This window comes from Ovis aries, chromosome 10, assembly GCF_016772045.2.
Source record: "Ovis aries strain OAR_USU_Benz2616 breed Rambouillet chromosome 10, ARS-UI_Ramb_v3.0, whole genome shotgun sequence".
Classification (NCBI taxonomy): Eukaryota; Metazoa; Chordata; class Mammalia; order Artiodactyla; family Bovidae; genus Ovis; species Ovis aries.
This window is the reverse complement of record NC_056063.1, coordinates 14061620-14082809: the sequence shown is the minus strand read 5'-3', so window position 1 is coordinate 14082809 and position 21190 is coordinate 14061620. Positions and strand designations below refer to the sequence as shown.

The window sequence follows — 21190 nt, the reverse complement described above, 5'->3', positions numbered from 1 at the left end:
TCAGCCACAGTAGATGTTTAACCCACAGTGGACAAATCAATAATCTCATAAATATTTATTTAATGTTAAATGACTATGCTAGTTGCTATGGGGAACAATGAAGTTTAAGGTATAATTTCTGCCTTCAAGAATTCTATAATCTATTTTCAGAGATAAACTAATAAAAGAAAATGGAAAATACAAGACAGTACACGATTAAATTAGTAAGGACTGGAGAAGCTCACAGAAGAGAGAAAAAGTAATATCAATCTGAATATGTCGAGAAAGGAATCCTTGAGAGATAGATCTAGCTCAGGCAAGTGAAGTGGCAAGGGAAAAAATAAGGGCAATTCTGTTATTAGAGGATATGAGAAGTAGTGAGGGACAAAGTCATCTTAGATGAAATCGACAAAATTTCTTGTTTTATAAGATAAAAATCGAGCTAGAATTGATACAAGGAAAAAAAGGAAGGTAGGAATAGCTCTGGATTTGTTTAATTAAATTTAACATTCCCATAACAACAACCAAACACCCCCCCCCAGATCCAGATGGTATTATTAGTGAATTTCTTCAAATATTTGAGGAAGGAATGACACTAATCTTAAGTAAATAACAGAAAATAGAGTAGAACACTTCCTAAGTCATTTTCTGAGACATATACTACTTCAATATCAAGTCCTGACATGGTTTAAAAAAATACACATTGATATCTACCACGACCATAGATGCAAAAATATCTAATTCACAGTTAGGAATAGAATGCAGTGATATAGAAAAAGGATGATAGTTGCACGATACAAAATTAATAGTGCAGAAATCTGGTGCTTTTCTGTACATCAATAATGACCTATCAGAAATAGAAAGTAAAAAAAAGCAGTCCTGTTTTAATTTGCATCAGAAAGAAAAATAAGCTTAACCAAGGAGGTGAAAGTCCTATGCTCTATAAACTATAAAATATTGATTAAAGAAATTGAAGATGATACAAAGAAATGGACAAGCTATTCCATGCTCTTGGACTGGGAGAGTTAATATTGTTAACATGGCCATACCACCCAGAGCAATCTATAGATTTAATGTAGTCCCTGTCAGATTACCTGTGACCTATTTTTACAGAACTGGAACAAATAATTCTAGAGTTTGTTGCAACTACCGGTAAAAAGGATTCTGAATTACCAGAGCAGTATTGAGCAAAAAGAACAGAGCTGAAGGGAGGTATCACCTTCCCAGATTTCAGGCTCTGACAAAGGAACAGCAATCAAGAAAGCATGACATTGGCACGAAAACAGTCTTAAGGTCGATGCAACAGAACAGAGAGCCCGGAAATAAGCCCGTGTGTCTGTGGTCAGTTAACCTGCCGTGAAAGAGGCAAAGACACACAGTGAAGAAAAGACCGTCCATCTCTTCAGTAAGTGACGCTGAGAAAACTGGACAGCTACCTGTAAAAGAGTGAGATTAGAACATTTCCTCACGCCAGAGACAAAAATTAAACTCGATTAAAGATAAAATGTATCAATGACCTAAGTAGGACCTGAAACCGTACATCTAGAAGAGAGCATAGGCAGAACACTCTGACATAAATTGTGGCAGTACATTTCTGAATCCGAGGCAAAAGAAAGAAAAGCAAACATAAATTTTTTTTAAAGTCGCCTAGTTAAACTTAAATGGTTTTCTCAGCAAAGGAAATCATCAACAAAACAAAAAGGCAACCTGTGGAATGGGAGAAAATATTTGCAAATGATGTAACAGGTGGCTAATAGCCCAAATATATAAATAGCACACATAACTCAATATCTAGAAAAACAACCACCCTGATTAAAAATTGGACAGAAGACCCAAAATGACATTTTCTCCAGAGAAGACATACATATGGCTAATAGGCACATGAAAAGATGCTCAGCATCACTAATTATTAGAGAAATGCAAATCAAAAGAAGATATTACCTCATGCCTGTCAGACGATTATCAAAAAGCCTACAAATAACAAACATTGCTGAAGATCTGGAGAAAAGAGAATCTTCATACACTATTGGTGGGGGTGTAAATTGGAGCAGCCACTATGAAAAACAGTGTGGAGCATCCTTAAGAAAACTGAAAATAAAAACTACCCTATTGGTCTAACAGTTCCTCTCCTGAGTATATATCTGGAAAATATGAAAACTATATTTGATATGATTTATGCACCACAGTGTTCATAGCACTAGCTGCAATAGCCAAGACATGGAAGCAACCCATGTACCCATCAGTACCATCAACAGACAAATGGATTAAGGTGTGTGTGTGTCTGTGTGTCTGTGTGTATCTGTATAGTGGAATATTATTCATCCATAAGAAAAGAATGAAATTTTGCCATTTGTAACAATGTGGATGGGCCTAGATAATATTATGCTTAGTGAAATAAGTCAAAGACACATACTGTGTGATATCACTTACAAGTGGAGTTTAAAAATTAAACTGACAGATGTATATAGCAAAACAAACAGATTCACAGATTCAGAAAGCAGACTAGTGGTTACCAGTGAGGAGAGGGACTGAGGGAGGGACAAGATGGAGGTTAAGGGACACAAGCCACTAGGTGTACAGTAGGTGAGCAGCACAGATCCGTTGCCCAGCACAGGGCAGTATGGCTGCCATAATGATGTTTAATGTCGTGTACTCTGTAAAGGTTCTGAGTCACGATGCTGTACACCTGACACCAATATAATGTTGTAAACCAGCTATACTTCCAAAAATAAAAAGTTGAAGCAATGAATTCCTTCCTCCTAAATCAAGAAGGCGGCATGCATGTCCACTCTCACTGGTTCTGTTTAACACTGAACTCGAGGTTCTAGCCAATGAAACAGGATTAGCTACTGAAAGAAATTTTAGAAGTTAACAGATTGAAAAGGAAGAAGTGATTGAACAGTCTCTGTTTGCAAGTGGTATGACTGCATATCTGGAAAATTCTAAGAAATCTAAAAAGATCTATTTGAACTTGGCAGAAATCTATTCAATTTATCAAGGCCTCAGGATACAAGGTCATTGTAAAATATCAATTGTATTCCTATACATGAAGAAATAATTAGAAAATGAAATTAAAAACACTACCACTTACAATAATATCAATACCATAAGATAGTGCTATATTTAAATGAAAAACATAATACCTAAACACTGAAAATTAGAAAATATTTCTGATAAAAATTAAAAATGACCTAGGTAGAAAAATATATATTATATATGTAATGGAAGAATCAGTATTTTTAAGATGTTGGTTTTCCCAAAATGGTGTATAGATTACCATAATCAAAAAGGGGTTTTGGTTTTTGTTTTGTTTTTTTGTAGAAATTGACAATTTCTAAAATCTATATGGAAATACAGGGGCTTACAAGAATCAAAACATTTTCTTCCTCTTTTTTAAAAAACTGAGTCAAACTTTTTTTCCTCTCTCTCTCTCTTTTTTTTTTTTAAGCTTTTCTGGCTGTGCCATGCGGCCTACGGGATCTTCCCTAACCAGGAATCAAACCCATGCCCCCTGTGTTGGGGGCATGGAGTCTTAACCACTGGACTGCCAGGGAAGTCCAAGTCAAACATTTTTTTAAAAATGAATGACAGTGTGGGGGAACCCTCACTTCCTGATTTTAAGACTTACTCTAAAAGCATCAATAATTAAGAAAATCTAATATTAGATAAAAGATTAGAGAAACAGATCAGTGAAACAGAATCGGAAATAAACAACTATATAGTTAATTGATTTTCAACAAAGATATCAAAGCAGTTTAGTGAAATAAAGGAACAGTCCATCAGCAGATGGTGCTGGAACCATCCATTAACTGTGTTGAAACAATGAAACTTAATGCCCACTCACTGCAGTATTCCTGGGCTTCTCTTGTGGCTCAGCTGGTAAAGAATCTGCCTGCAATGCGAGAGACCTGGGTTCAGTCCCTGGGTTGGGAAGATACCCTGGAGAATGAAACAGCTACCCACTCCAGTATTCTGGCCTGGAAAATTGCATGGAGTGTCACAAAGAGTTGGACCCGACTGAATGACTTTCACTTTCACACAGGAAGTAATTCGGGATATATCATAAATCTCCATGTGAAAGTAAAAGCTGTAAAGCCTCTAGAAAGAAATGTAGGCCAGTGTCTTAGAAAGATGGCAATTATTTTTTAGAATACCAAAAGCACTAACACTATAGGGGAAACAAATTAATTGGACTTGGCCAAAATGAAGAACTTCCATTTGTAAACAGACGTTATTAATAGAGACACCACAGACAGGGAAAATGCTGTGTAATGCATACGTCTGACAAAGAAATTGCGTCCAGAATCTCTACAGAACCTTTACAACTCATTTTAAGAAGACAGAAAACACCCTTTCCCCAAAGGGGCAAAATTTCCTGATCAGAACCTTCACAAAAGAGGATATCAGAGCATCCAGTAAACATTTGAAGATCAATAATGACGTTAGTCGTGAGGGAAATGCAAAGTTAAATACCACTTCACACCTACTAGACTTGGCTACAAATAAAAGCAGTGATGATGCAGAATGTTGGTCAGGACATTGGAATATAGGAGCTCTCAGTCAGTACTGGTGGGGATGCAAAATATTACAGCCATTTTTGGAAAACTAGTGGTTCCTTAGAGTTAAACATGAACCTGCCCTAGGCCCCATCAGCCTCGATCTAATTGTTTACTTAAGAGAAATGAAAGCGTATATTTAGAAAAAGCCTGTATCAGAGTGTTTGTAATAACTTTATAGTGACTGAAAACTGGATCAACGTCAATGTCCATCAGCCAGAGAGTGAGTAACAAGCCATGGTGTTTTCCTACAACGGAATGATACTCATTTATACAATATTTTTTATACACTAATGCTCATGAATTAACTGAATAGACTTAACAACAAGGATAAAGTATAGTCACTGTGGTGCAAAGGAAGCCAGACAAAAAATAATATATGTGATATATATGATTCTGTATATATTATATATGATTCTGTATATATGAAGTTCAAGTACAGACCAAGACATCGACAGTGATGGAAACCAGAGCTCCCCTTTTGGAAGGGCTTGACGGAAAGGCACTTTCTGGAGTGATGAAAAGGCTGCTTATCCTAACTAGTGTTTTGGTTACCTTTGGTTACATTTGCGAATGCTCCATACTGAAGTATACGCCAAAAATCTGTGCATTTTACTGTATGTAAATTACATACCACTTGAAAGAAACTGTGTGCATACTCTGTATTCTGTACTGACCTTTGGGGGGAAGATTTATGAAATCTTGGGTGTTTGATCGTCACGAACATGGGAAGGAATGTGACTTCTAAACCTTGGAGCAGCGTGGATCATCCCATTCCGCTCTCCTGGGCCTGAGCTCACACACCAGTTCCCCTTCTTGAATTTCCACATTCTGTCAGTGTTCTTACAATTTTCATCAAACCCAGGCTTAAAATATTCTTGCAACTTTGATTATTTCTTCTATTTTATCATGACTTCCATCTAATTTATGGAATTTCCTCTATTCTCTGCTTTTTTTCCTTCCATCTAGGCCTTCCTTTATACTTTCACAACTATATTTCTGTTTCACTCTCTTAGCAATAGTCCTCTCCTTTTTTTTTTATTTTTTTAAATTATTCAGAACACTGATGCCACATTTATCCTCAAAAATACACTCCTGGTCAAAATTCATCTGAAACAGGAACACTTCTGGTAGCTCTAAGCTGGTTGACAAAATTTCAAATTTGTTATTCTGGAACTCACACCCTAGTCTTATTCTCCAGCTCCATAAATTCTCCTCTCCAGTCTCCAAATTTGTCACAGTCTCTCTCATCTCTACAGTAGAGCAATATATGTGTCATTTAAGATTTTTCACATTGATTAGTACCCCTTTTGAAGGAACATGTGCTTATATACAGTAACAATTTTAGTTCCAGAATTGTCTGTTTTTTGTTTTGCTTTGCATCTTTTTTATTTTTTGTAATATGAAGACACTGCTACTAAAGCTTTATCACTTACTTCTTTATTTAACAAATATGTGTTGGGCCCCAGCCATATACCAGACACAATACTGAGAGCTATAGATTTGGTTGCAAGCATGGTGAACGTGATGCTTGCCTTGACAGAACTTGAAGCCCTAATTAGAGAGGGATTTAAAAAGTAATTATAATTCAGTGTGGTTAGTGCTATGGACGGGGAGGAGTCCCATATTAGTCATGTATTGTTGCTTAACAAATTACCCGGAAACTTAACAGATTCTCCAGAGAAATACCCACAGGGTGCATGTGTGTAGAGTATGAATAGACACACACACATACACGCACACACATTGTTGTTCAGTTAAGTCGTGTCTGACTCTTTGTGACCCCTTGGACTCCAGCCTGCCAGGCTCCTCTGTCCCTTACTATCTCCTGGAGTTTGCTGAAACTCATGTCAATTGAGTCAGTGTTGCTATCTAACCATCTTATTATCTGCCGCCCCCTTCTCCTTTTGCTTTCTGTCTTTCCCAGCATCAGGGTCTTTTCCAGTGAGTTGGCTTTTTGCATCAGGTGGCCAAAGTATTGGAATTTCAGAATCAGATCAGTCCTTCCGAAGAATATACAGGATTTAGGATTGACTGGTTCGATCTCCTTTCAGTCCAAGGGGCTCTCAAAAGCCTCCTCAGGCACCACAGTTCAAAAGCATCAGTTCTTGGACGCTCAACCTTCTTCCTCTATACACACACATACACAAATATATAGAGATACACACGTATATATATCAGTATTTTTACCTATTTGTAGAGAACTTTATTTCAGAGAATTACCTCCTGTGATTATGGGGGTTGGCAAGTCCAAAATCTGCAGGGCAGACTGGAGATCCAAGGAAGAGTTGTGTTTTAGCTCAAGTCCAGAGGCAGTCTGTAGGCATAATACCTCTTTCTCAGGAGACCTCAGATGGTTCTCTTTTAAGGCCTTCATCTGATTGGATGCTTTCCTGGTGGCTCAGAGGTTAAAGCGTCTGCCTGCAATATGGGAGACCTGGGTTCAATCCCTGGGTCAGGAAGATCCCCTGGAGAAGGAGATGGAAACCCACTCCAGTATTCTTGCCTGGAGAATCCCATTAGGAAGAGGAGCCAGGTGGGCTACAGTCCACAGGGTTTCAAAGAGTCGGACACGACTTCACTTTCACTTTCACTTTCGCTGATTGGATGAGACCCACCAGCACTGTATAGGTTAGTCTGCTTTACTCAGCATCTACTGATTTAAATGTTAATTTCATTTAAAAAAATCCTTTCATAGCATCATTCACACTGGTGTTGAACTAAATATCTGAGTACTGTGGCCTCACCAAATGTCACACAACACTATCACAGTCAGGAATCTGCATGACTCAGGGCAGTCCTCCGGCTCATGGTCCTTCGCCTGGCTTCAATCAGGGTGTTGTTGTCCCAGCTGGAGCTGACCTGCAATTCCCCTGGCTCAACCGCACCAGGATCCATTTCCAGGCTCAGTCAGTGATCATTGGCAGAGCTCAGTTCCCTGACAGCTGGATGGACTGAGGGCCTCAGTCCCTTGCCAGTGGACCTCTCCAGAGAGCACTGCCAATATGGCAGCTGGCATCATTAGGGTCAGAGGGCAAGAGAGAGGTCACTTCTCATCACTTTTGCCATACTTCATTCATCAGAAGACTAGGTCTCACCCACACTCAAGGTGGGGAAGGAGAGGGGATTACATAAGTGTGTGAACACTGGAATAGAGTCAGTCAAGAGAATCAATGGAAGGTCCTTTCTAGTTTGAAATATTTTAACTCTATGATGAGGAACTAGAGAAAGGATGGAATATTGCTGTGGCTTGGGAAGACTCACTTAAAAGGGGAGGCTTCCCTGAGCTGTGCTAGGTGGGTTCATACACCAAGAGGAAGAAAAGAAGCAGCAGTGGTTCTTCACAAGCCATGTGCATCTGAGCATCTGTGGAGCATTTGAAAAATGCATATAGTGACAGCTTTCCTTTGGTGATTCCAGTTTAGTTCACATGGGTAATTTTGATGCATCCCTAGTTAAGATTCACTGTAATATAATGAGCAGACAGTTTTTAGTTGACCCAAGGATTTGGATCAGAAATAGTGTGTTTTAAGGTTAGAGAGAATGGTGGAAACAGGTATTCGTAATGAGGACGTAGATCTGATCCTTAAGAAAATAGGGAGACATTGTAAGTGACTGAGTTGGTTGTTGTTGAGTTGCTCAGTCATGTCCGACTTTTTGCAACCCCATGGACTGCAGCATGCCAGGCTTCCCTGTCCTCTATCTCCCAGAGTTTGCTCAGACTCAGTCCCTCGAGTCAGTGATGCCATCCAACCATCTCATCCTCTGTCGTCTCCCTCTCCTCCTGCCTTCAGTCTTTCCCAGCATCAGGGTATCTTCCAATGAGTCAGTTCTTTGCATCAGTTGGCCAAAGTATTGGAGCTTCAGCATCAGTCCTTCCAGTGAATATTCAGGGTTGATTTCTTTTAGGATAGACTGGTTTGATCTCCTTGCTGTCCAAGGGTCTCTCAAGAGTCTTCTCCAACACGACACTTCAAAAGCATCAATTTTTCAGTGCTCAGCGTTCTTTATGGTCTAACTCTCACATCCGTACATAACTACTGGAAAAAGCATATTTTTGACTAGTTGGACCTTTGTCAGCAAAAATGATGTCTCTGCTTTTTAATAGGCTGTCTAGGTTTGTCAGAGCTTTTCTTCCAAGGAGCAAGCATCTTTTAATTTCACAGAAAGTTACTGAGTAGTGCCTGAATATATAGTTATGTTAAAAATTTTTCATTTATGTATTCATGCATTCATTTTTTTTTTCAAATACTTCTTTATCATCACCACAGACCGGGATATCAGATATTTTTGACTGTTTGTAGGTTGAGCTACAAGAAGGAACACCAGCAAAAAGCTTGTGGTGGTGTATGAGGTGTGATGTCATGAGTTGGGTGAATGGGAAGAGGAGTTGACAGGATTCCATAATTCAGTGGAAGAAATAAAGAAGGGTGAGAAGGGAATGATGACACCATGTCTTTTAAAGTCCACCCTCCTTCAGCAGACCTCCCAGGACTGGGAAGCAGAGAGGGTGTTGGGGAATTTGAGTTACCATGTGCTTCAGCTCTTCTGTTCAGTAAAATATTCTATGGGTCTGACAAGGATAGAGTAGCGTGGCTCAGTAAGCCCGTGAAAGGGGGATTTATTCAGAGGCACTGTATTTTAAATCCACAAATGATGAGATTCCTGCCAAGCTTCTTTCAAATTAAATAAAGTCCAGAATATAGGGGAAATAGGAATGTTCATTAATGCGATAAGACAGCATTTCTACATGAAGGATACAAAATCAAATAGAGTCTTTGTTTTCGTTGCTTCTAGAGAGTCAAAGTCAGAATCCTTTTGTGGCTCTGTGCCTGTAACAATATGGGGCATCTTTTCATCATACTTTCGGGAATGAAAGGGCATATAGTTTCTCTGCACGATGACAGGCATGTTTCCTTGAACAGTGCCCTGTAAAGGTCACTTTGGAGATTTGAGTCACAAGCCCTGTGACTTAAATTTGAGGCTAAGTTTAGAAATGGTGTGTCCAGAGTGTGCCAAGTTCCATTAAAAGCCCTGGTGTCATTTTGGATTACAGTTGAATAGAATAGGACCCAGTGGGTCACTGTATCTTTCTTCGTAGCAATACATAGATTCTCCTTCTTTGTATTATTCCCTGGTTGGGTGGTTATGATAGAAGCCTACTTTCACACCAGATCCTGGAAAATAATGTCTAATTTCATGGACCTTTTTTTTTTTCTCAAGTAGCTTATTTTCTAGCTTTTCAATTATCATTAGAGGATTTCTATAAAAGCCTAATTATTTGTGTATGTTCAGTTATGGTTGATCTTAAATGCTACCTTCCTCACTGACGCTTTCACTATCCCCCTCGTCCCCAAGAAAGAGGATCTCCAGCCCTTTCCAAGCTTCAGAGCACTTCTTCCCTCAGTGATATCATTGTGCTCTGTTATATAACAGCACTACTACTCCTCACTGCCAACTGATGCGTTCTTACCATGCTCCTCTTATTGTGCTGAGCACGTCATACTGTTTGTTGTTGAGTCTCTAAGTCATGTCTGACTCTTCCTCTTTATATAGGTTTTCTTACTTAATGCTCACAGCAACTTATATGGGAAGTATATCATTTCGGCATTTTGCTGAGGAGGAAGCCAGGGTTAAAGAGTCTTAGGTGCCTTGCCCAAGATCACACAAGAACACCCCCAGTCAGTCTGGTCCAGACCCGATTCTTTCAACCACGTACTAGTACCTCCTTCTTAAAACTTTTGACATCCAAGTAGCATCCCATTCCAAACCAGTGAGATCCTTGAGGGGAAAACTGTGTTGCATTTTTTCAGTATTCTTGGAATTTTCCGACGTGTTGATGACTCAGACGTATGCCCTGTGATATTTGTCTTTCTCTGTCTGGCTTAGAGAAAGACAGATATCATATGATAATACTTATATGAGAGATCTAAAAAATGATACAAAGAAGCTTAATTACAAAACAGAAATAGCTTCATAGATATAGAAGACAAACTTACAGTTACCATAGAGGAAAGCAGACCAGGGGTAAATTAGGAGTTTGGGATTAAAATATACTCACTACTAGGTACAAAATGGGACTTCCCTGGTGGCTCAGTGGTAAAGAATCTACCTATCAGTGCAGGAAACCCCAGTTTGATCACTGAGTCAGGAAGATCCCCTGAAGAAGGAAATGCCAACCCACTCCAGCATTCTTGCCCAGGAAATCCCATGGACAGAGGAGCCTAGATAACCAGCAAAGACTTACTGTATCACACAGGGAGCTTTACTCAGTATTTGTAATAACCTATAATGGAAGAGAATGTAAAAAGGAATCTATGTTTATGTACATATATACATATATAATTAAATCATGTGTTTATGTACATATATACATATATAATTAAATCATGCTGCTGTATATCTGAAACTAACATAACCTTTGAAAATCAGTTATATTTCAAAAGAATTTAAAAATGAAGTCTGCAGTAAGTTGTGGGTGAGTGACTGCTTGGAAAGCACCATCAATATTTTATGGAAAACACAATCTACAAGTTGAGGCATTCCACGTGAAACTTTGTTTTTAAGCTGTGTGAAGAAATCAGAATGCTAGTCTGTGACGTTTTAAGAACAGTTGCTGTTTATTTTGTATTCTCGCCATTTAGCTTAGATTCTGTGGTCCAGATACTTCCATCCCCTGTTCTTTGTCAAGCTCTTCTTCCTTCTTTGATGCAAAGATAAACTGGCTCTGTTTGGCCTGGTTGTTTTTTCTCTGGGCCCCATGTAGTAATCCTAGGCTCCAGTTCTGCAGAGCTCTGAAAATGCTGCCAATCATTCTTCCTTATTTCTTTATTCGTGCCTTAAGCTTTTGTTGCCTAAAATAAAATGAAAAGTTTTTAAAGTTTCACGTGACCTTCTTCATCCTTCTCTAGCCTTGCTGTAAAGCTTCCCAGCCACAGTGTGGATATGAGCTAAAAGTTCCAAGGCTTGTCCAGAAGACAGTGCCATTAAAAGCTGGCACTTCGAGGGGAATTTTGGAGTGATTGATTACAAGGTAGTAAATATGAAACCCACCATAAACGTGGATGGCAGGAAAACTGATGGAGAGTCAGCTCTTAGCACCGGAACAACCCAAAACATATAGGTACTTGACTGAAAATAAGAGAGGAAATTTGTCAATAGATGGAGCTCTGCCAAGACCTGTCGGTTGGCCCTCATAGATGGACACAGCTACGAGGAGATGCAGTCCTGTGACGCGGAGAAAGCCACAGAGGATGCAGCCTCCATCCCTGCGTCAGGGACGCTGTTCTCCTTACGCAAAGGCAAGGCGATGTCCTCTCTCCCTTGGCCAACGAAGGAACTGTGGGCCACACGGAGGCACCAGAGGAAGATGCGGCCTTCGCCTTGGCATCGCTGATGTCCCAGGGCACACACGAACCTCCCCACCACACCAGGAGACCCCTGGGGCTCCAGAGGACTCTCTCTGCATCAGGAAGAAGGTGGGAGAGAAAGTGCAGTGTGCAGAGCTGGGTGTCTGCATTTCCGTGAGCCCTGACTCAGTGACATAATGTCTGATATAAAACTAAAGCAAATTAGGAGAGGAGTTTTCTTGATCAATTTAGTAATATGTGAGTTCATTTAGTATATTGCAGTATATCCTGTTCCCCTGTCAAAATTCTGTTTATGAAATATTTTTCTTTTTTTTTTTTTAAGTGTAGTTGATTTACAATGATGTGTTAGTTTCTGGTATATAGTAGAGTGATTCCATTTCATATATATATATATTTCTTCATATTCTTTTCCATTATAGGTTATCACAGGACATTGAATATGGTTCCCTGTGCTGTATAGCAGATCCTTGTTGTTTACATAATTTTACATATAGTAGTTTGTATCTGTTAATCCCATTCACCTAATTTGTCCCCCTCCCCCACACTTCCCCCCTTGGTAACCGTAAGTTTGTTCTCTAAGTCTGTAAGTCTTTTTCTGTTTTGTAAATGTCGTTCTTTTGTATCTTTTTTTATTCTACATCTAAACAATATCTTATGATATTTGTCTTTCTCTGTCTGAGTTACCTTCGCTTAGTGTGATACTCGCTAGGTCCATCCACGTTGCTGCAGATGGCCCTATTTCGTTCTTTTTTGTGTCTGAGTAGGACCCCATAATCTCTTTGGGCCACATCTTCTGATCCATTCATCTGTTGATGGACGCTTAGGTTGCTTCCATATCTTGACTGTTGTAAATAGTGCTGCTGTGGCCATTGGGGTGCAGAGTTGCCTTATTATCTGGATATATGCCCAGGAGTGGGATTGTGGGATCATATGGTAACTCTGTGTAGTTTGTTTTTTTTTTAAGGACACTCCATACTGTTCTCCATAGCAACTGCACCGAGTGAACTAGTTTTCTAAAGCACACAGACCACAGGATGAAGTGAGGGAAGAGGCCTTTTGGGCTTTGATGCCCCGGTTTTCAGCCTGATCTCAGGAACCTGTGCCTTCATTTTCTTACCTGGGAAATGGCGCCAGTGCCCTCAAGTGGCAGGGCCATCCCTCAAATCAGAAAGCCTGTGCCCGGGGTCTTGCAGCTGGTGGGCTCCCAGAGAAGATCAGCGTTGCCGCCTTCGCTCTGAGCACTGTCCTTCAACCCTCGTCTGGTTAGAGAAAGACAAAAGCAGATTCACAGATTCGTTATAAAATGTGGTCATTTCTAGAGACAGTGCTGAAAAGGTTGCCATCCCACCCTGCCATTTATGAATATGACGATCTGGGAGTGCAAAATTAATAGCAGTTAATACTTTTAACAATAGTGGTAGATGCTATTCCAGCATGTTCTGACTACAGTGGCCGGTTCTGACAGTCACAGTATTTTGGACGTGTCCTAATGGAGTGCTTTTTTCTCCTTCCAGAAGCATCTGGCATGTCGAAGCTCCACTGTCTTCCATGAGACTGCCTTTGTGAACAGCTTCCATTTAAAAGAGTTTTGTGAATAAGTGGTTTCAGTCAAGTCCCCAGCGAACACATTCCTCTTCTCATCTCTTGGAGCTCTTAAGGTTTGTATTAAGTTTTCCATTTGTCTCATGAAGTTGTTCTTAATTTTCAAGGATATGTTAAAAATAGGTAATAGTCTTACCCTATTGCAATAAGAACTCTGGAAGTAGATTATGTACAGATTGGAATCCTTTGATTTCACTGGGAGACAGATATAAATGAGAAGAAATTTGATATGCTGTTTCTCATAATTATTATTATATACTCTGTGGGATGTTACAAGGATATTAGAAATAACATATCCCCCACATTGGCTTAAACAAGTTTTATTTCTGTGTTGATAAATTCTAATTGAATAGATTCAATGAATTTATATTGAGTGTCTACATATATCAGATTTGGTTAAGTACTTTCAATTAGCTAAGACTTTGCAGATAAATTATGCTTTGAAATATTGAAAATCAAAACTGCATTTGTCAATATCAACTAGTGTTATTATTTTGACATTTTTCAACTTATACAATCTCAGTAGCCAGAATGTTTATATTTAGCCGTAACAAGGGGTACTTACTGTATGATTTATTATGGTAGAACAGGGTTGTTGTTTAATGCATGTGTGTTAACAGCTTAAAAGATTACTAACTATATTGTTGCTTACTTAAGGACAAAGCTTGCTAGCACAACAAGCATTTTATTTCGGAAACGTGTGTTCTGCTATTGAGATGGTACCAAGTAAATCGCTTTTATTTTGAAAGTACTTTCTGATAAAAGACCCACCTACAAGGCTGAAGTTAATCCCCACCTCTTTCATAGATGAAAAAATGATCAAGCACACAAATAAAGCTTTGTACACTGAGTGCGCAAAACTAAACAAAGAGCATGGAAGAAGGAACATAGTTCTTTCCCTGGCATGACATGTCTTTTTCCACAGGCGTTTATTTCATTTGGTTGGACTTTCATTCTGTCCACGGTGACAAATGTTTTCTCCCCTAAATAGCTCTCTACTATGTGTGGTTTTTTTTAAATTTCTTTTATTTCTACTGAGAAATCAAAGTAGATTTCACTGCCCTGCCGGGCTAGACTCCAGTTTTCCCACTGTCCTCTTCATTGCTGGGCCCCATGACTGACTTTCTTTGAAGGATGAGGCGTGTGTATAGGGGAGTGGGAAGATGGGAAGTGGTGTTTCCACCTTAACTCTCCAGTCTGGTAGGATGCTGTGGTGTGCAGAGACGTAACAAAGAGTATCTGTATTAAAAAGAGGCACTGGGAAGAACTTGACAAGTGACCCAAATGTTCTTCCCTACTCGGCAAGCAGGATCCCACTCGAACCGTCTGAAACCAACAAGAATCTGTTTGTCTTCAGACCTTCATACTATATATCCACTTTCCTTTTGAATCCTAATACAGATTCTCCTTTCTTAGAGCCTCCTTGTCTAAAAGCCTAAGGAATTCTTGACCTCCTCGTGCAGTTTATTTCTGCTGCCACGGAGACAGGGAATGTGTTGGTCAGAGTCCCCCTGCATCATGACAGACTCGGGTCTCAAGTCATCCTTTTCCTCTTCAGGAGAGAGAAACACATTTTTCTGAACCTTTCCTATGAGATCATACAACCCACAAATTTCTTTACCCTCACAGTTTTGTTCTCTGTTTCTTAAATTCTCTACATTCTGCTTAAGTTTGACAATACAGACATGTTACTGGAGCATTAAAAATCATCTATTGGTATTCCTCTGTGGGGCGACTATTGACATTTTGAAGGGAGTGCTTCTTTTAAAAAAAAAAATTTTTTTTTTCCTTGACATGGCACGTGGGATCTTAATTCCCTGACCAGTGATTGAACCTGCCCCGCCTGCATTGGAAGTGCAGAATCTTAACCACTGGACCACTGGGGAAGTCCCAGGGGAATTTTTTCTTTATGATGTAAGATCAACCCATGGATTTTAGAAAGGTTAGTAGCCCTGCCTTCCAGGAACTGCAGACCAGCAGCACCCCTGTCCCCAGTCCCTGGTCGGTGTGATATAACCAGATTCAAACCTCCTCACATCCCTATTGAGGAGGACCAGGACTGCTCAGACCACAGAGTCTTCAGCAAGAACTCAGCATGCTAAAACGGGCAGAGTTGAGCAAATGGTGAGGTTGGCCCAGACCCCATTTTAACTCTGGGTGCCAGCCTCTTCCCACCCTATCGTTCTTCTGAAAACTCTGAGCTTGCATTGATTTTTCAGCTGTCTAGAAACACACCAACATATGTGAATGGATGCTTTTGAAGAACCAGAATTTCTGATTTGGTGTCTAGAGGAGGTCACTGTTGTTTGATACAGGAACATGGATCTGGGGATGATAATCTCAGGACTCAATGCAGGAAAATAGAGAGTGGAGAGCTCTGGGGACCTACAGAAAGGAAAGGGCCCAGACCACAGTGGAAATGGTGGGGCAGGTATCACAACGGTCACTGTTGTGACACCCGCTCAGTCATGGAGAGAGGGAAGGGGCAGAGCTGCTGAAATCCGAGGGGAGACTGGAAAAGGTAAGGAGCAAAGGAGTAGTTTTTCACTTGCATCTGTGGCGTGCATCCCAGTTTCGGCTCTCTGCCCCGTGTCATAGGCCGACTTCAGGGATCAGGGTATAGGGATTTTAACCGGTCCTTTACTGCAGCCGAAACTCTCTCTCCCATCAGACCCGATATGCCTTCCTCACCCAGCTTCCATCCACGTTTCTGTCTTGTTCCTCACTTATCTTCTGGCATCCCCTCCACCCCCTTTCATTCTTCATTCATGCAGAGAATGGGGTCATGACTTAATGCCTTTTATTTCTCTGGATTCTTCCAAAATCTCAAGTGAGGCTCTCCACGAAAAGGAAAGGGCATAGAAACAATGGGTCTCGGGAAATGTTTCCCATAAAAGCTTTGTTAAGGCTCTGATCTCTTGAGACATTTACCGTTAATACAGGCACAACCTTTCCATAGGAAAACAAATTCTCATTCAGTCTCTTCTTTAACACAAGGAATCATTGAATTCCCTAGTACAGAGTTTTGTTGTTGCTGAGTCACCAAGTTGTGTCTCTCTTTTGCGACCCCATGGATTGTCGCCCACCAGGCTCCTCTGTCCATGGGATCTCCCAGGCAAGAGTACTGGAATGGGCTGCCTTTCCTTCTCCAGGGGATCTTCCCGACACAGGGATTGAACCGGTGTTCCCTGCATTGGCAGGTGGATTCTTTACCACTGAGTCACCAGGGGAGCTTGTAGTATAGTTTACTTAATAAGAAGATGAGGGTAATTTATGACTTAAAAATACAGTTAGGGGTGTCTTGGTTGTTATGTGGGTTACACGTACTGCCTGCCTTGGCTTGCACAAAATACACACAGCAAGTGCAGAGTTGCACATGGGAACTAGATGAAAGGAGTAGTTTTCTTTGCTTTCTGCTAAAATGAAGACTCCTACATAAGATTTATCATCTATAAAAAAAAAGACTACTATTATAGAGACAGAAATAACACCGAAGGCTTCCCTTAGCTTGTGTTGTTGAATTATTTAAAGCTTTATAGCTGAGTTTCTGGTCCTGATTTTTTTTAAACATGGCGGTTTTCCTGTCCTCTCTTCTTGGGTGTTCAGGACACTGAGTTCTTTTTGGCTTCTCGGAGTTTCTCATTTCCTGAAGTGTACCACTAGCTCTATAAACATGGAAGAATAAATATTAGCTTTATGAGACCATGTTCCTCTCCTAGTTGAAAAATAGCATATAATAAAAAATACAAGGATGTAATATTGAAAATTATAGGTCAATATGCTCTCTTATGGTGGGTATATATCTGATGCTCATGCATGGAGACTGTGTTTTCAGAAAAATGGTATGCTGTGTAATACCACTTGTGTCTGTGATATATTTTCAGCCCTCATGTTTAACAATATATCTCAAGTGAGTCTCGCCTCACTAGTGAAATGTTTCCAACTTATTTACCACTATGATTTAAAAACCGAGGAAATGCTCTGACCCTTGCTGTTAATTCCAAAAATTACATATGATCAAAAGTTAAAATGTTTGTGGCTCCCTTTCTTGCTGGAGACCCCCAGCACCCAACCAGCTCCTTGGAATTACATTAGAAAATGTCTGATGGCAATTTCGAATCTAAAAGAAGTTTTGTGAGGGATTTAAAGTAAAAAGTCAGTTGTGGTCTTGCACAGCTAGTCAGTACTTAGTGCGTGCTGTCGCTCAGTCGTGTCTGACTCTTTGAGACCCCATGAACTGTAACTCACCAGGTTCCTCTGTCCATGGAATTTTCTAGGCAAGAATACTGGAGCGGGTTGCCATTTCTTCCTCCAGGGGAATCTTCCCAACCCAGGAATCAGACCCACGTCTTTTGTGTCTCCTGCATTGACAGGCAGATTCTTTACCACTGACAATTGTTATTGTGAAATCCAGACTCTGTAATTATGCATGTTTAACAGCAATGAAAATGTACAACCCATTGATCATGCCCCTAAAGCTTCATATTCATACCCAGTAAGGAAGAGAAAGAGTAACCTTCATGGATAATGTGTGAGTTGAAACACTCTTGAAGCTACAGGATTCAATATAATTACTAATATGTTCAGATAATTCACTTCCTTCTGGAAATGACTATCCATTTGCCAAAAGTGCCAGTGATTTATATCAAGGACAGTTTCTTCTCATATTAATATTCCCTTGTTCCTCTTGATAAAGATGGAAAATAATCAAGCCTTGTATAGTCCAGGCTCAACAATAAGAAAATTGAACCTATTGGAATAGTTCCTTCTAACTGCCTGAATTTCTACAGGATGCTTCTTTTAAACCACGAAATTTAAAAATACATTAAATTTTATTATGAAGTAATTTAAGCCTACAGAAAATAATAAAGTCTATTTGCTGCCATGTTTTATTTTATATTTTTGTTTTTAGTGGATTTGTTTTTGTTTTCTTTCCAATTTTATAGACAACGCATGTTGACGTAAAACTAGCCAAACATAAAAACCTACGGTAAAAATTAAAAACCGCCAAAGATACCTACCCCAGAGATACCCATCATTATTAGCATTTTTATGTCTTTCTTCCCAGTGTTTAGAGTTTTTTAAAACTGAGGTATAACTGGCCTATATCATCATGCAGATTCCTGGTGGACAAGATAGTGATTCCATATTTCTGTACATTATAATATGATCACCATGATATGTCTAATTACCATCTGTCAACAGACAAAGGTATTAGAATATAACTAATTATATTTCCCACGCTGGACATTTCCTCCCCAAGGCTCACTTGTTCCTTTTTTGTTTGTAAGTGGAAGGTTGTACCTCTTAATCTTCCTCAACTATTTCGCTCTTCCCTCAACCCCCTCCCCTCTGGTAACTACTTGTTTTGTTCTCTGTATCTGTTGAGTCTTCTCTTTTATATCTGTTCATTTGTTTTGGTTTTTAGATTACGTATGTAAATGAAATCATGCAGCATTTGTCTGTCTTTGTCTGACTTACTTCACTGATGATAATACCCCCCAGGTCCACCCATGTTGTCATAAATGGCAAGATTCCATTCGTTTTTTATGACTCATATTCCAATTGAATATATGCACCCCTTCCTTAATCCATTTATCTATTGATAGACATTTAACTTGTTTCCATATCTTGCCTATTATAGATAGCACTGCATTGAATATAGGGGTACATATATCTTTGCAAATCGCTGTTTGTCAGAGTAACACCCAGAGGTGGAACTGCTGGATCATATGGTAGCTCTGTTTTATGAGAAACCTCCATATTCCTTTCCATAGTGACTGTACCAATTTACATTCTCACCAACAGTTTTCTAGGCCTTTTTCTCCGCATCCTCACCAGCACTTGTCTTTTTGGTAATAACCATTCTAACAGGTGTTCCCTGATGACTGGTAATGTTGAGCATTTCTCATGTGTCTTCTTTGGAAAAAAAAAAAAAGTTCAGATTCTCTGCCCAGTTTTCAGTCAGTAGTTCATTTTTTGATGTTGAGTTATGAGTTTTATATATTTGGGATATTAACCCCGTATCAGAGATTCATTTGCAAATATCTTCTCCCATTCACTAGGCAGCCTCTTCATTTTGTTAATAGTCTCCTTCATCGTGCAAAAGTTTTTTAGCTTGATGCAGTCCCAGTTTTAAAATTTTACTTTTGTCTCTCTTTCCTAAGGAGACATATCCAGAAAGTTATTGCCTAGGCCAGTGTCCAAGAGTATACGGCCTATGTTTTCTCTGAGGAGTTTTATGGTGTCGGGTTATTTAAATTCAGTCCTTTTAAAGTTTGTTTTTTATGTGGTGTGAAAAGGTATCCATTTTGGTTCTTTGCATGCTGTCTAGTTTTCCCAACACTGTTTATTGAAGAGGCTGTCTTATCCCTGTTGTGTGCTGTTGCCCGTTTGTCATTGACTGATTACCCATATAGGCATAGATTTACTCCTGGGCTCTGGATTCTGTTCCTTTTATCTACGTTTTTGTTTTGGTGCCAGCACCATACTGTTTTGATGACTGTAGCTTTGTATAAAAGCTTGAAACCAGGGAGCCTGATACTGCCAGCTTTACTGTATGTTTGCTTTTACCAATGAGATTTTTCCTTTTAGAGTTTTCATATTTCTAGTTGTACCATTTTGCTTAAAGAAATTCTTTCAACATTTTTTATAAAGCCTGTTTCTGGGGCTCTCCAGGTGGCACAGTCGTAAAGAATCCTGCTGCCAGTACTAAAGACACTGGTTCTATCTCTGGGTTGGGAAGATCGCCTGGAATAGGAAACGGCAACTCACTCCAGCATTCTTGCCTGGAAAATTCCACAGGCAGTGGAGCCTAGTCCATGGGGTCACAAAGAGTCGGACGCAACTGAGCACACATATGCACATAAAGCCGGTTCAGTGGTCCTGGACTCCTTTAGCTTTGGCTTGTCTCTGAAACTCTTTGTCCCTCCTCCAAACCTGAATTGTGGCCTTGCTGAGTAAAGTATTTTTAATTGTGTGGGTTTTTTTTTTTCCTTTCATCCCTCTGAAAATACAGTGTCATTCTTCTGACCTGCAGAATTTGTGCTGAAATGTCAGCTGATAGCCTTTTGTAAATTCCCTTGTATGTAAATAGTTGCTTTTCTCTTGTTGCTGTTAATATTTTCTCTTTATCTTTTGCCATTTTAATTTTAATTAATCTTGGTGTCGGCCTATTTGGGTTCACCTTGTTTGATATTCTCTGAGCTTCCCAGATTTGGATGTCCATTTCATGTCCCAGTTAGGGAAATTTTTAGATGTTATGTCCTCAAATCGGTTCTCTACCCTTTCTTCCTTTTGAGGGGACCCTTAGAATGTTAGTACACTTGACATTGTCCCATAGATCTCTTGATGTAGCCTCATTTTTGAAATCTTTTTTTTGTTCAACTTGAGTGCTTCCCACTACTGTCTTCCAGCTTGCTGATCCTTTCCTCTGTATCATGAAATCTACTGTCCTTTCCTTCTTTTTTATCTCAGTCATTGTATTCTTTAGCTCTGCTTATTTCTTCTTTTTATTTTGTAAGTCTCTGTTAAACATTTTACCATGTTCACCCATTCTTCGCCCAAGTTCATCAAGCATCTTTTATGATCATTGCCTTGAACTCTTTACTGGGTAGACTACTTGTCTCTACTTTGCTTAGCCTTTCTAAGATTTTACCTTGTTCCTTCATTTTGAACCTGTTC

The 21190-nt window shown here is 39.6% G+C and overlaps 1 protein-coding gene across 6 annotated transcripts in view; it reads left to right on the top strand.

Moving 5' to 3' along the window:
• The window catches only part of ENOX1 (ecto-NOX disulfide-thiol exchanger 1), a 658121-nt gene that overhangs the window by 311139 nt on the left and 325792 nt on the right, over nucleotides 1–21190 (top strand). For all 6 annotated transcript variants that reach the window (XM_027973532.3, XM_060394299.1, XM_042254658.2 and 3 more), the window contains one exon: nucleotides 13420–13563. The gene's annotated coding sequence lies outside the window, so the exon portion shown is untranslated. The remainder of the gene's footprint in view (nucleotides 1–13419; nucleotides 13564–21190) is intronic.